The sequence below is a fragment of the Microcaecilia unicolor genome, chromosome 6 (genome assembly GCF_901765095.1).
Source record: "Microcaecilia unicolor chromosome 6, aMicUni1.1, whole genome shotgun sequence".
Lineage (NCBI taxonomy): Eukaryota > Metazoa > Chordata > Amphibia > Gymnophiona > Siphonopidae > Microcaecilia > Microcaecilia unicolor.
The window spans coordinates 87,115,973-87,128,076 of record NC_044036.1 but is presented as its reverse complement, the minus strand read 5'-3'; the positions used below and the strand labels follow the sequence as shown (position 1 = coordinate 87,128,076).

At 44.7% G+C, this 12,104-nt stretch overlaps 1 protein-coding gene across 1 annotated transcript in view; it reads left to right on the top strand.

The window, feature by feature from the left end:
• COP1 (COP1 E3 ubiquitin ligase) overlaps positions 1 to 12,104 on the top strand; it is a 478,504-nt gene that overhangs the window by 376,072 nt on the left and 90,328 nt on the right. The gene's annotated exons all lie outside the window — the stretch shown is intronic.

The following is a 12,104-nucleotide window of genomic DNA, read 5'->3' as shown; positions in this document are numbered from 1 at the left end:
GACATTTCAAGGTGTTGTTTAAAAATAGCACTTCTAGTTTTTTGTTTAAATAGATGTCCTATGTCAGGGTTGACCAAGTTCAGTCTTCGAGGACTGCAAGCAGACTAGGTTTTCAGGATGCCCTTAATGCGTATACACAAGAGAGATCTGTATACATTGGATGTAGTGGACATGCAGATCTTACTTATGCAAATTCATTTGGGGTATCCTGCTTGCAGCCCTTGAAGACTGAACTTGGACATGTGGCTGTCTTCACTGCTTGAGTTTTGACTTGAATGAGATAGATCAGACATAAACACTTAATTTATATATATATATATATAGTAAAAAAAAATAATGCCACAAGCTGAGCTTTCTGTCAGCTAGGGATTGAGTTCCTACGCAGGCAGCATTGATGGACCTGGGGATAAGAGGAGGTGGGAGAGTGTTATGGTCATTGCTTAAGGATGACACATAGCGTTTGTGTTCAGGGCCCATGAGTGTAGGGTTCTAGAGGGAAGCACTGGTACATAACTCCTGATTTGACCAGTTTGAATATGTTTAGAGGACGTAAATAAATATAATAGGGGAGAAACACTAGGTAGTTGAGAGTAAAAGCATCTGGTGCCAGAGCCCCAACCCTTGTTTCTATTGTGCTGTAAGTATAAAGCAGCAGAAGGAAACCAGCAAGTCAAGGGGGAAAAAAAGATGCCAAAGCATAGTTATATATGATACTGTTTGTTACCCTGTTTTAAAATGTCATGCTTATTGCAACTCAATATTGAATAAGATATTTAGGAGATGATTAAGTATTGCATTCTATTTATTCATTTAAGCTTCTCTAGATTGAAGGGCACTTAGAATTTAACAAATGATGCATCTCAATTTTTTGTTCAGATACCAAATAAAGAATTCCCTCATTTTGTTTTCATTCAACCCTCTCTTCTGATTTTCTCTATATTTGATTTAAATTTAAAGTGGTGGTACATTTTATTAAATTTGATCACATGCCTCATCTTGATGCTGAAGACATGACACAAAAAAATATAAAAGCAGCAGCAGTTTTTAACAAACTTGCCACCATTTGTGGTGCTTAAACCCTGTGTTCAGCAATATGTTCTACATTCACTTCTCCCAGGGCATTAAGAAAAAGTATTTATACTGCATCAAGAAGCAATTTACGTAGATTAAACATAACTAGTTAAATGGCTAATATATTTATGGACATACCCTGGGATTCTATATAGCATGCCTTAATTTCTGCATGGAAATCAAAGCGTATTCTATAACAATGCATGTAATTTAATTGGTTTACTAGCTAATCAGCACTGTAAATTGGATGTTAACACTGGCATTGGCATTAATTAAGATTTACGTGCACAACTCAGCGAATTCTGTAACATGGTGCACGTAAATTCTAAGTCGCATAGTTGAAAGGGAGTATGGCCATGGGCAGGGCATAGGTGTTCTAAAATCTATGTGCATTGTTATATAATACACCAGTTCTGCGATAATTTAGTCGTCAGGATTTCTGCCAAGTAAAACGTGGCGTAAATGGCTGCAACTAGATTTGGCCGCATGGAGAGGCGCTCGGTGTAATTCTATATATGGAAATGTAAGCCTATTCTATACAATTTAGGCATACTATAGAGAATATGCCTAGGCATATTTTTTTCCCACATGGAATTTTCAGTCACCATATATAGAATCTAGCTCAAAATATGTAAAGACTTATTTCATCTGAACCTTACAGTTTTCCACTGTGACAAAATATTCATTCCAACTATTGTCTTTTTGTTTGTCGGGTTCTGAGTTTCATAAGCAAGGCAATTTTCAGATATTAACACCCTTTGTGTTGTCAATTGTGTGTGTGCCTCCCACTGTGAAGACAGTATGGAAAACTTGAACTGAGAGAGGTGAAATTAGGTCTTACCTGCTAATTTTCTTTCCTCTAGACCCTCCAGACCGGTCAAGACGCTTGGGTTATGCACGCCTACCAGCAGAGGGAGACTGAGAACACTAAAACTTAAACCAGTATAAGCTAGCAGCCAACCCGCAAGCAGCCAGTAAATCCTTAACAAAGCAGAAAACAAATGAAACCAATAAACAATTACAACCCCTAAAGGTCAAAGAACCCTGTACTCAGAAACAAAAAACATGAAACACGTGCTTCAACTGACCGAACGCCACAGGGCTACGGTCCCTCTCTGAAATGCAGAGGAAATATATGTATAGCAAGACTTGAAATTTAGATACCTTTCAGCCATAGCAACATAGACCATAAGAACACCAGAACTCTGCCAATCATACTCACCACAAAGAAACATGTACACAGCGGGGAGGGTTCTTGACCAGTCTGGAGGGTCTAGAGGAAAGAAAATTAGCAGGTAAGACCTAATTTCACCTTCCTCAGCGACCCTCCAAACCGGTCAAGACGCTTGGGAAGTACCAAAGCAGTACAATTCCTAAGGGCGGGAACCTTTCATCCCAGAAGTCAACACTGCCGCACCAAAACTGGCATCATCCCTAGCCTGCACATCCAGTTTATAATGTTTCACAAACGAATGCAACAAAGACCAGACCGCCGCCCTGCAAATATCTTGAGGCGGAACCAGACCACTCCCCTGGTCGAATGCACCTTCAGTTGGTCAGGCACTCTACGACCCTTGATCAAATATGCCGAGGAAACCGCCTCCTTCAACCATCTGGAAATAGTTGCCTTAGAAGCTGCAGCTCCCTTCTTTGGACCGCTGTACAACACAAACAACCTATCTGAAGACCGAAACTCCCGAGTCCTGGATAAATAAGCCCTCAAGACTCGCCGAACATCCAGCTTGGCTAAACAGCGCTGAGACGCATCTCCCAACTTATCTCCCAGCATTGGCAAAGAAATGTCCTGATTTGAGTGGAAAGACGACACTACCTTGGGTAAAAACGATGGAACAGGCTTCAAAGAGACCTTTTCCTTCGAAAAAGCCAGGAAAGGCGCGCGACAAGACAAAGCCTGCAACTCCAAAACTCGCTGCGCCGAAGTAATAGCCACCAAAAACACCGACTTCAAAGTAAGATCTTTGAGTACTTGACCCCAAAGGCTCAAAGGGAGGCCCTACCAAGACTTCCAACACCAAGTTCAAATCCCATGGCGGTTCAACCGGCCGCCGAGGAGGACGAATCAGCTTTACAGCACGTAAAAACCGAACCACATCCGGGGAAGACGCCAAGGAGTCTCCCCATATCCTTCCCCTAAAACAGGACAGAGCCACAATCTGCACCTTCAAAGAGGAAAGAGCAAGACCTCTGTCTACACCATCCTGTAAAAACTCTAACACCTCCGGAATGGAAGCGGTCCAAGGCGAACAAGAATGATCGTTACACCAACCTTCAAAGATCTGCCACACCCTAACATAAGCAAAGGACGAGGAACGTTTACGGGACTGCAACATAGTATCAATCACCTTAGTTGAAAAACCTTTCTTCTTCAGCCTGTCCCTTTCAAGAGCCAGGCCGTAAGCGAGAACGGAGACGGGTCTGGCATCACGATCGGACCTTGCACCAACACCACCGACTCCGCCAGCGCGAGCGGCCCGCCTATCGCCAGACGTACTAGATCGGCAAACCAAGGCCAATGAGACCAATTTGGAGCCACAAGAATCACTGTCCCGGCGTACCGCTCTATTCTTTGAACTATCCGTTCTATCAAGGGCCAAGGAGGAAACACATACAACAGCTGGTGAGGGGGCCACGCGAGCACCAGAGCATTGATCCCCTCGGACCTCGCTGCCAGTTGAAAAACCTGGGTACTTGAGCATTGTCTGACGAGGCCATGAGATCTATCAACGGCAGACCCCACTCCTTCACTAGGCGACGGAACAATGGACGATGTAGCGACCACTCTCCTGGATCCAACGTGTGCCTGCTCAGAAAATCCGCACTGACGTTGTCTACTCCGGCTACATGACTTGGCGAGAGACTCTGAAGATGAAGTTCTGCCCAACGCATTAACTCTGCCGTCTCCTCTGACACCTCTCGACTCTTGGTACCCCCCTGATGACTTCTGTATGCCACCGCCATGGCATTGTCGGACAGTACTCGAACTGCCTTGCCTTCGAGAAGATACTGAAGGGACTGCAGTGCCAACCTTAGCGCCCGAGTTTCCAACCGATTTATGGACCACAAGGCCTCCTCCTCCGACCAGCGACCCTGAGCTACCTCTCCGAGACAATGCGCCCCCCCAACCTGCTAGACTGGCATCCGTCGTTAGCACCGTCCACACCAGAGGATCCAAGGGCATGCGTTTTTCCAGATTCAGCCTTTGAAGCCAGCATCGCAGGCTGAGACGAACCGGATCCGGCAAGCGCAGTCTTTTCTCCAACCTCTGAGTCTGAGGAGACCACCGCTCCAACAGTGCCGCCTGCACCCGCCTCATGTGAGCCCTGGCCCAGGGCACTACCTCTATCGATGCTGCCATGAGTCCCAAAATCTGAAGGTAAGAGTGAGCAGATGGGAACCGTTTGGCACAAAACTGGCGAATCAATAACTGCATCTTGGCAATTCGAACTACCGGTAAAAACACCCGGCCCTTCGCCGTATCGAAGCGAACCCCCAGATATTCCAGGGACTGAGTCGGTACTAGGTGACTCTTGACCAAGTTCACCACCCAGCCAAGCAACTCCAAGAAAGCTACCACCTTCGCCGTCGCATCCACACTCTCCTGAAGGGACTTGTCACGAATGAGCCAATCGTCGAGATACGGGTGTACCAACACTCCTTGTTTCCTCAAAGCCGCCGCCACAACCACCATAACCTTGGAAAAGGTACGAGGCGCCGTAGCCAGACTGAACGGCAGCGCACAGAATTGAAAATACTGCCCCAGAACCTCAAAACGGAGAAACCAATGATGCGCCGCCCGAATGGGAATATGAAGATAGGCTTCTGTCAGATCCAAAGATGTGAGAAACTCCCCCTTCTGCACCGCTACTATGACTGAGCGCAACGTTTCCATGCGAAAGGAGGGAACTTTCAAAGCCTCGTTGACCCTTTTGAGATCTAGAATAGGCCGACATGAACCTTCCTTTTTGGGGACCACAAAATAAATCGAATAACAACCTGTCCCCCTTTCTGAAACCGGCACGGGAACGACCGCCCCCAGATCTATCAGCCGACGAAGCGTCTGCCGAATTGCCCTGGCCTTGACCCGAGAGCGGCACGGAGAGGCGAGGAAAAAATCTGGAAGGAAAGTCTCGAATTCCAGCGTGTACCCGTCTTGCACCACTTCGAGTACCCACTGATCTGACGTGATATGGGTCCACCTCTGATAGAATTGACTCAAATGAGCCCCTACCCTTACCAGAGGCTGGACCCGCACACCTTCATTGTAAAGCATGCCCGGAGGACAGACCTCGCCCCGCCACGTCTCGGCCTCCTCGCCGACCTCCGCAAAAGGGCTGAGTACGCTGAAAAAATGACCTCTAGGCGCAACACTGAACCTACCCGGCCTATAACGCCGAGTATCTTTGAAACGCGCACACCCTGCCATACCTCAACCCCCTGCTTTGGGGCGCAACTCCGGCAAACGCGGCACTTTGGTCTCTCCAAGGCCACAAACCAACTTATCCAACTCTTCTCGAAACATCAAGGTCCCCTTGAAGGGGAGAGAACATAACTTGGACTTAGACGCCGCATCCACCGTCCAACCACGAAGCCAAAGAGCCCGACGAGCTCCAACCGCCAATGCCATATTCTTAGCAGAAGCTCTCAGCAGATTATAACTAGAATCTGCCAAAAAGGAAGAGCCCATCTCTAACTTGGCTAACTCCTGCACCAAGAAAGCTCTATCTAAGGCCGGGCCATCCAAAAGTCTTTCAGCCCAACGGAAACACGCCCTGGCTACTAGGCCCCCGCACAGAGCGGCCTGAAGTGACAATGCTGAGAGATCAAAATTGCGCCGAATGAAAGACTCTAATCTCCTATCCTGTGGATCTCTGAGAGCAGCCCCCCCCCCCCATTAACCGGAATAGCCATAGCCTTGGTAACCGCGGACACTACCGCATCCACTGTCGGCGACTTAATGGAGTCCTTATCCCCTTGCGGAATAGGGTACAGTCTCGCCATAGCTCTGCTCACCCTACAAGGAGAATCTGGGGAGGACCACTCCTGTAAGATCATATCTCTGAGATCTGAATTCATGGGAAAAGTAAGCGCTGCCCGCCGAATTCCCTTAACTAAGGGGTCAAGCTGCTTAGCATCCGCTACCGCCGGCTCAGGCGAATCAAACCTAAGCGAGGACACTACCTGCTCAGGAAGCTCATTCCTAGGGAAAATGCGCACCACCGAGGGGTCTTCACCTGGCAAAGCCTCTCCTCCTCAGAAACCTTGTCCCCTAGGAATTCATCCCCCAGCAGACTACCCTCGTCGTCTGAGGGAGGCAAGGAAAACAAATCTGGCTCTTCAGACCAATCTAAACACTGTCACTTAGCAGCCAGAGGCCCTGCTCTCTTCAGAGGCTCTAACCGATTAGGGCCGGACTGCCAGGCCTGAAACATGGCCCAAATAAAATCCAGAGGAAACCCCATGGCCCCCGCACCTTCCGGAGGCCTGGAAGCACTCTGCCCCGGACCTTCCAACAGCGGGCGAGCAGCCACCCCCGTGGCGCCCGAATCCAAGATGGCGGCGGTTCCCGCCAAAATCGGAACCGCCGCTACAGGCCCAGAGGACAAGTCAGAGCTGGGCAAACCTTTACTGCTACCTGAACCCTCCGCAGCTAGTACCGGAGGCGAAGAATCAGGCTGTTTAGGCTCCCCACAGAACCTGCATTGAGCTCCTGGCGCGTCTATCCCCCTTCGCGCACAAGTACGGCAGCACGACGGCTTTTCCGCCGACATCGCGAATTTAAAGCGGTACACCCTAACGTCCCAGCTCTCTCAAAGTTGCTCAAAATCCCCAGACCTCTCTGTCAGCTTCCCAAACAACACAGTCAAGCACTGCCAAGCAGCCAAACACTGTTTCTTTTTCTTTCACACACTCACAACAAAAGCCCAGTTGCTAAGAGCTGACAGGGGCTAAGCACTCAAGGTTCCTGCCATAGCAGGAGCCGAGGCAACAGGCAGAAAGTTCAGAAAGAGGATTTCAAAGGTACAAACTGCCAGAAGTTATGGCTCTCAAGGTTCCTGTCACAACAGGAGCCGAGGCACATGGCTAAATTCCACAGAGAAAAGTGAATCCCACTGGACCCGCTTTTCTTGAAGCACTCAACCAAAATTAATTCCAAGTACAGGGTATTAGTTAAGAAAATCTAATCCTACCAGACCAGACTGACTGCTCAGGCTGCATGTCTACCCTCGGCTGGAGACTGAGATTTACTGGCTGCTTGGGGGTTGGCTGCTAGCTTATACTGGATTAAGTTTTAGTGTTATCAGTCTCCCTCTGTTGGTAGGCGTGCATAACCCAAGCGTCTTGACCGGTCTGGAGGGTCACTGAGGAAATGTGCAATACTGTATTCAAAGCTCACAAGGGCAGTCAGTGACATTCTAGAGTGTGTACATCTAGAAAGTTGCTCAAAGTGGTGCTGTGCATCAAAGTGTGTTTCCCTTAAAAGAAAAAAATTCAATTTCAGGAAATCTCAGAACCTTGTCACAGTTCTCTGACACATCAAAAGTTTAAATATAGTAAAGCTGAAGTACATGGTTCAGACCAACGTATCTTTGAAGGATATAATTAAAACAGGGAAGATGGGGCATCCCAGTAGTGAGTCTGCAATAAAGGCCATAGTAGACCAGATGTCTTTAACTGAATAGCAGACAGATTTGAAGATTGCAAGTTATCACTGTCAACTGCTGAGAAAGTTGTTAATAGGAATAAAAAGCATTGTTTAAAGTGTTTTTATGTGAATGCTAGAAGCCTAAAAAATAAGATGGAAGAGTTAGAGTATATTGCACTAAATGAAAAGATAGATATAGGCATCCTTGAGACCTGGTGGAAGGAAGATAACCAATGGGACACTGTCAGAGCAGGATACAAATTATATCACAATGATAAGGTGGATCAAATTGGTGGAAGGGTCATGTTGTACGTTAAAAGAGGACTTTGAATCAAACAGACAAAACATTTGGAATCCTTATGGTCAGAAATTCCACATGTAAAAGGGAAAAGGGCAGGGCTTTTTTTGAGGGGGTACTTGGGGGTACTGAGTACTGGCACCTTTTCCATTGTCTGCTAAAATGGTCCATGGTCCCCAAGTTTTAATGAAAGAGCTCAGGCTCTACACAACAATCCTGCCTTGTCATAGATTCTGTGACTGGTTGCAGGGGGTCTGGCTATTGTGGGGTGGGACCATCAGTAATCACCCCACCCTGAAGAGTGGCCCGGCATTTGAGTACTGGCACCTTTTTTGCTAGAAAATATGCACTGGAAAAGGGTAACGATAGGAGTATACTACCATCTGCCTGGGCAGGATGAACAGACAGATGCAGAAATGTTACCAGCAATTAGGGAGGCTAACAAACTGGGTAACACAATAATAATGGGTGATTTCAATTATCCTGGTACTGACTGTTTCCATTAAATTTGACAACTACTGGGTCACAGCCACCTCTGGGTGAGTCCTTCTCTCAAATTATCCCCAGTGATTTCTTGGCTACTGGAGGCCACACTCCCAGTGGTCCCATGGTTTCCAGAAAGTACTCACAGGCACAACACACAAACTACCAGGATTCTTATCAATCCGTACAACAGAGTCAACAAGCTAAAGGTTTATTGTCACAACTTGAACAGTGAACAGAAATTGTGTAATCAGCAAACAATAACAGGTAACTGAAATATGGATCAATTTAAGCCTGTTCTATAAAATTTAGGCGTACTATTTTTCTGTGCGGAATTTTCAGGCACCATATATATATAATCTAGCCCTGTATGCATTTATATATGGTAACAAACTTTAGTAAAGCTAGCTCTTAAGGGTATATTTCCTAAGATGTATTATGTGCCAATTACTGCATGTTATTTGCCAGTAAAACAACTGGTGCACAAATTTTGAGACTAACATAATGTTTGTGTAGTCTGTGCTGGAGTGATCCCTGGTCGATCTGGTTCTAAGATGCTAGGACCAGAGCAACTAAGGATCACTGGTGCCCTCAACTCGGTACTCACCAAGGATATGTGGTTAGGTGCAGGGATGGGCGCTGGGATTTGTTACAGGATTAGGAGTGAGAGTTGGCCCAAGGAAGGGGTACACAGTTTAAAAAGCATGGAGGAGGTCATGCCCTTATAAAATTACTCCCCTCATAAGAACTTCACTCAATGCAAATTTAAATGTTTCACTTTGAAGCACCTATTGACAAGATTCTCTCTCTACCCATATGTACATATGTAGTACATGATATGTGCATGTATCACTGCCTAATTTTACTGAATTAAATATTAAATGGAAATTAAGCAATCACCACAAGTGCCTGGACCTGTATGCTATTGCAGTGCCAGCAGGCTCTCAACCCTTACTTGTGGAAGACAGACCCACTAAGTGAGAATGGAAAGACGGGAATGAAAAAGGGGTTGGGGGGAGGAAGATGACTAGAAAAGGAAGGGGAGAAAACACAGCGCTTAAAAAAAAAAAAAAAAAAAGAGGAACGTGAAGGGAGTAAGAGGATATATGAGTGGCATACATACTTAGATGGCCATACCTCTCCCTAGCCACACACACACACTCATTGTTATTCCCCCGCACATCTACTCACACATTCATCCCTTATACACATTCATCACATTTACCCCTACCTCCTCACATACCCTGCATCCTATCATTCCACTTTCTATTTTGCTCCTTCCTTCCCAGTTCTCCACGCAGAAATGTTGGAGTTTGCTAACGGAGAAGGGGAAATTTGTAAGTGTGATCTTTCCAATATGATTTTTATTTATATTTCATAATGGTGATAGCTAAGACTAGACATTACAGACTTGTTAGCTAATAGTACTTTACAAATCACTATAATGTGTGTTATGTATAAGTCTTCTCTTGTGAACAAGAGCTAAACCAGTTGATTCATGTGTGCCTACATAATTATTGATTTTATTAGCCTAAATTGGAAACAACCTGGAACAATTTCGGTAGCCATTGAATCTGAACTGGAGCAAAACCAAAAATTCAGTGGTTTAATTCCTTAGGTAGAAACAGTCCCTGCAGTTAGTTAAGCTAGGCATCAGAGCTGCTTATAGTACTTCAGTGAGCAATTCTGGTCGACATATCCCAAAAAAGATATGGGGATGGAACTCATCTCCTATGACGAAAGGCTAAAGGGGTTAGGGCTCTTCAGCTTGGAAAAGAGACAGCTAAGAGGAGATATGATTGAGGTCTTCAAAATCCTGAGTGGTGTAGAATGGAAAAAATGAATTGATTTTTTTTTTTTTACTCTTTCAAAAAGTACAAAAGACTAGGAGGCACTTAATGAAATTAAATGGAAATACATTTAAAACAAATCACAGGAAATATGTTTTCATGCAACGAATAGGTTAGTTCTGGAACTCGTTGCTGGAGGATGTGGTAACAGCAGTTAGCCTAACTGGTTTTAAAAAAGGTTCAGACAAGTTCCTGGAGGAAAAGCCCCCTTGGAGCAGATACTAAGAGCAACATTGAGAGCGAGATTATTTATACTATATCAGTGAGTAATTACATGCATTTGGTTTTAAATTTAGAATAAACTTTATAAATATTATACTGATATTAGTTAAATAGGTTTGTCTTGGCTTGATGAGTATGCTGGAGCATTTAGAAATAGGTGGGAAGGATGTGAAGAATGGTCAATATGCAATTGAATTGCTAAGAGGACGAGAGCAGTATAGAATGTGTAGTTACTGTCAACCATATAGCAGGGTGGATTGCTCAAGTTTGTTGTTAGTTCCTCAACAAAAGATCTGTGGTTTGAAATGTAGGCTTTTACAAGTAGGATTAATAAATCCATGGTCCATTAGAAATAAGTTAAATTAGACGTAATGTATTTCCTAAAGCTGGGTCTCAATGATCAGTTTATTACAAATTAGGTTGGTCCACCAGAATATGTGAATTAGTTCCAGGCAAGACTTAAAGGGAGAGGGAGAAGTTATAATTATGTTCAAACAATTAAGTTACAGGGAGTTTGAAAATATGCTTTTAAGAGAGCTGTGAGATGCGGACACTTTTTTTATTTGCAGAATAGCACTGGTAAAAAAAAAAAAAAAAACAACCTTGGTCCACTATACGTTTTGCTTGAGATATACAGAATACTGCTTGGCCCTTTACAAAATCAATCAATCACGTTACTCAGATCTTATCAACCATGTAATAAGCCCTTAAAGGTTTTTAAAATTCTTAATGACATTGTCCCCTCCTTTCAGTGCAACCTACTTACTCTTCAGATATGCTCCCTATAGATTCTCTGGCCAAGGCTTGGCAAGACAGAATTTCATCTTTAAAGAACTCTGATTTGTCCATCGCAATCCAACTCGCTTAGTTCATCCTCACCCCCCCCCCCCCCCCCCCCAAACCTAGCCTCTTCCAGTGCATTTAACCCACCTCATACAATCTTGGATCTCTTTTCTCAACTTACCCTGTATACTTTCTTAGAAACTATTCAGATCCTTCAACTTTCTTACTATTCTGTAAGCACAAAAATGGTACCTGTGTTTATACACTTAAGATTATAGAACGAGGGGGTTTATGCTAAATATTCTACCAGCTAGCTAAATACCTGCCCCTGCTCCAGCATTCCTCCAATCCCCCCCCCCCCCCCCCCCCGCCTCACCTTGAGCAGCTAAAATCTTATATGCACAATGATTCTATTCACATAGATTTAGTTGGTCCAAGGAACTCTATTTTAAATCAGACAGTATTAACTAACTAACTGCCAAATTTAGCAGCTATGGGTGTTCTTTTACAAACATTTTAATGGATAAAATGTTTTTCCAGGGAAATGAGCTGTAGAAAATTGTGTGCCAAACATGCAGGTAAATTTATGCACATACAGCTTTTATTTACTTAAGTTTATCCCAACTGAGCAGAGCTGTTCGCAGCGTGGGCTTAGGAATTTGTATTTTTTATATAGTTTTGATAATTTGACCATAAGCATGTAAATTTACCCTGAAATTTTGCTAATGCCAAA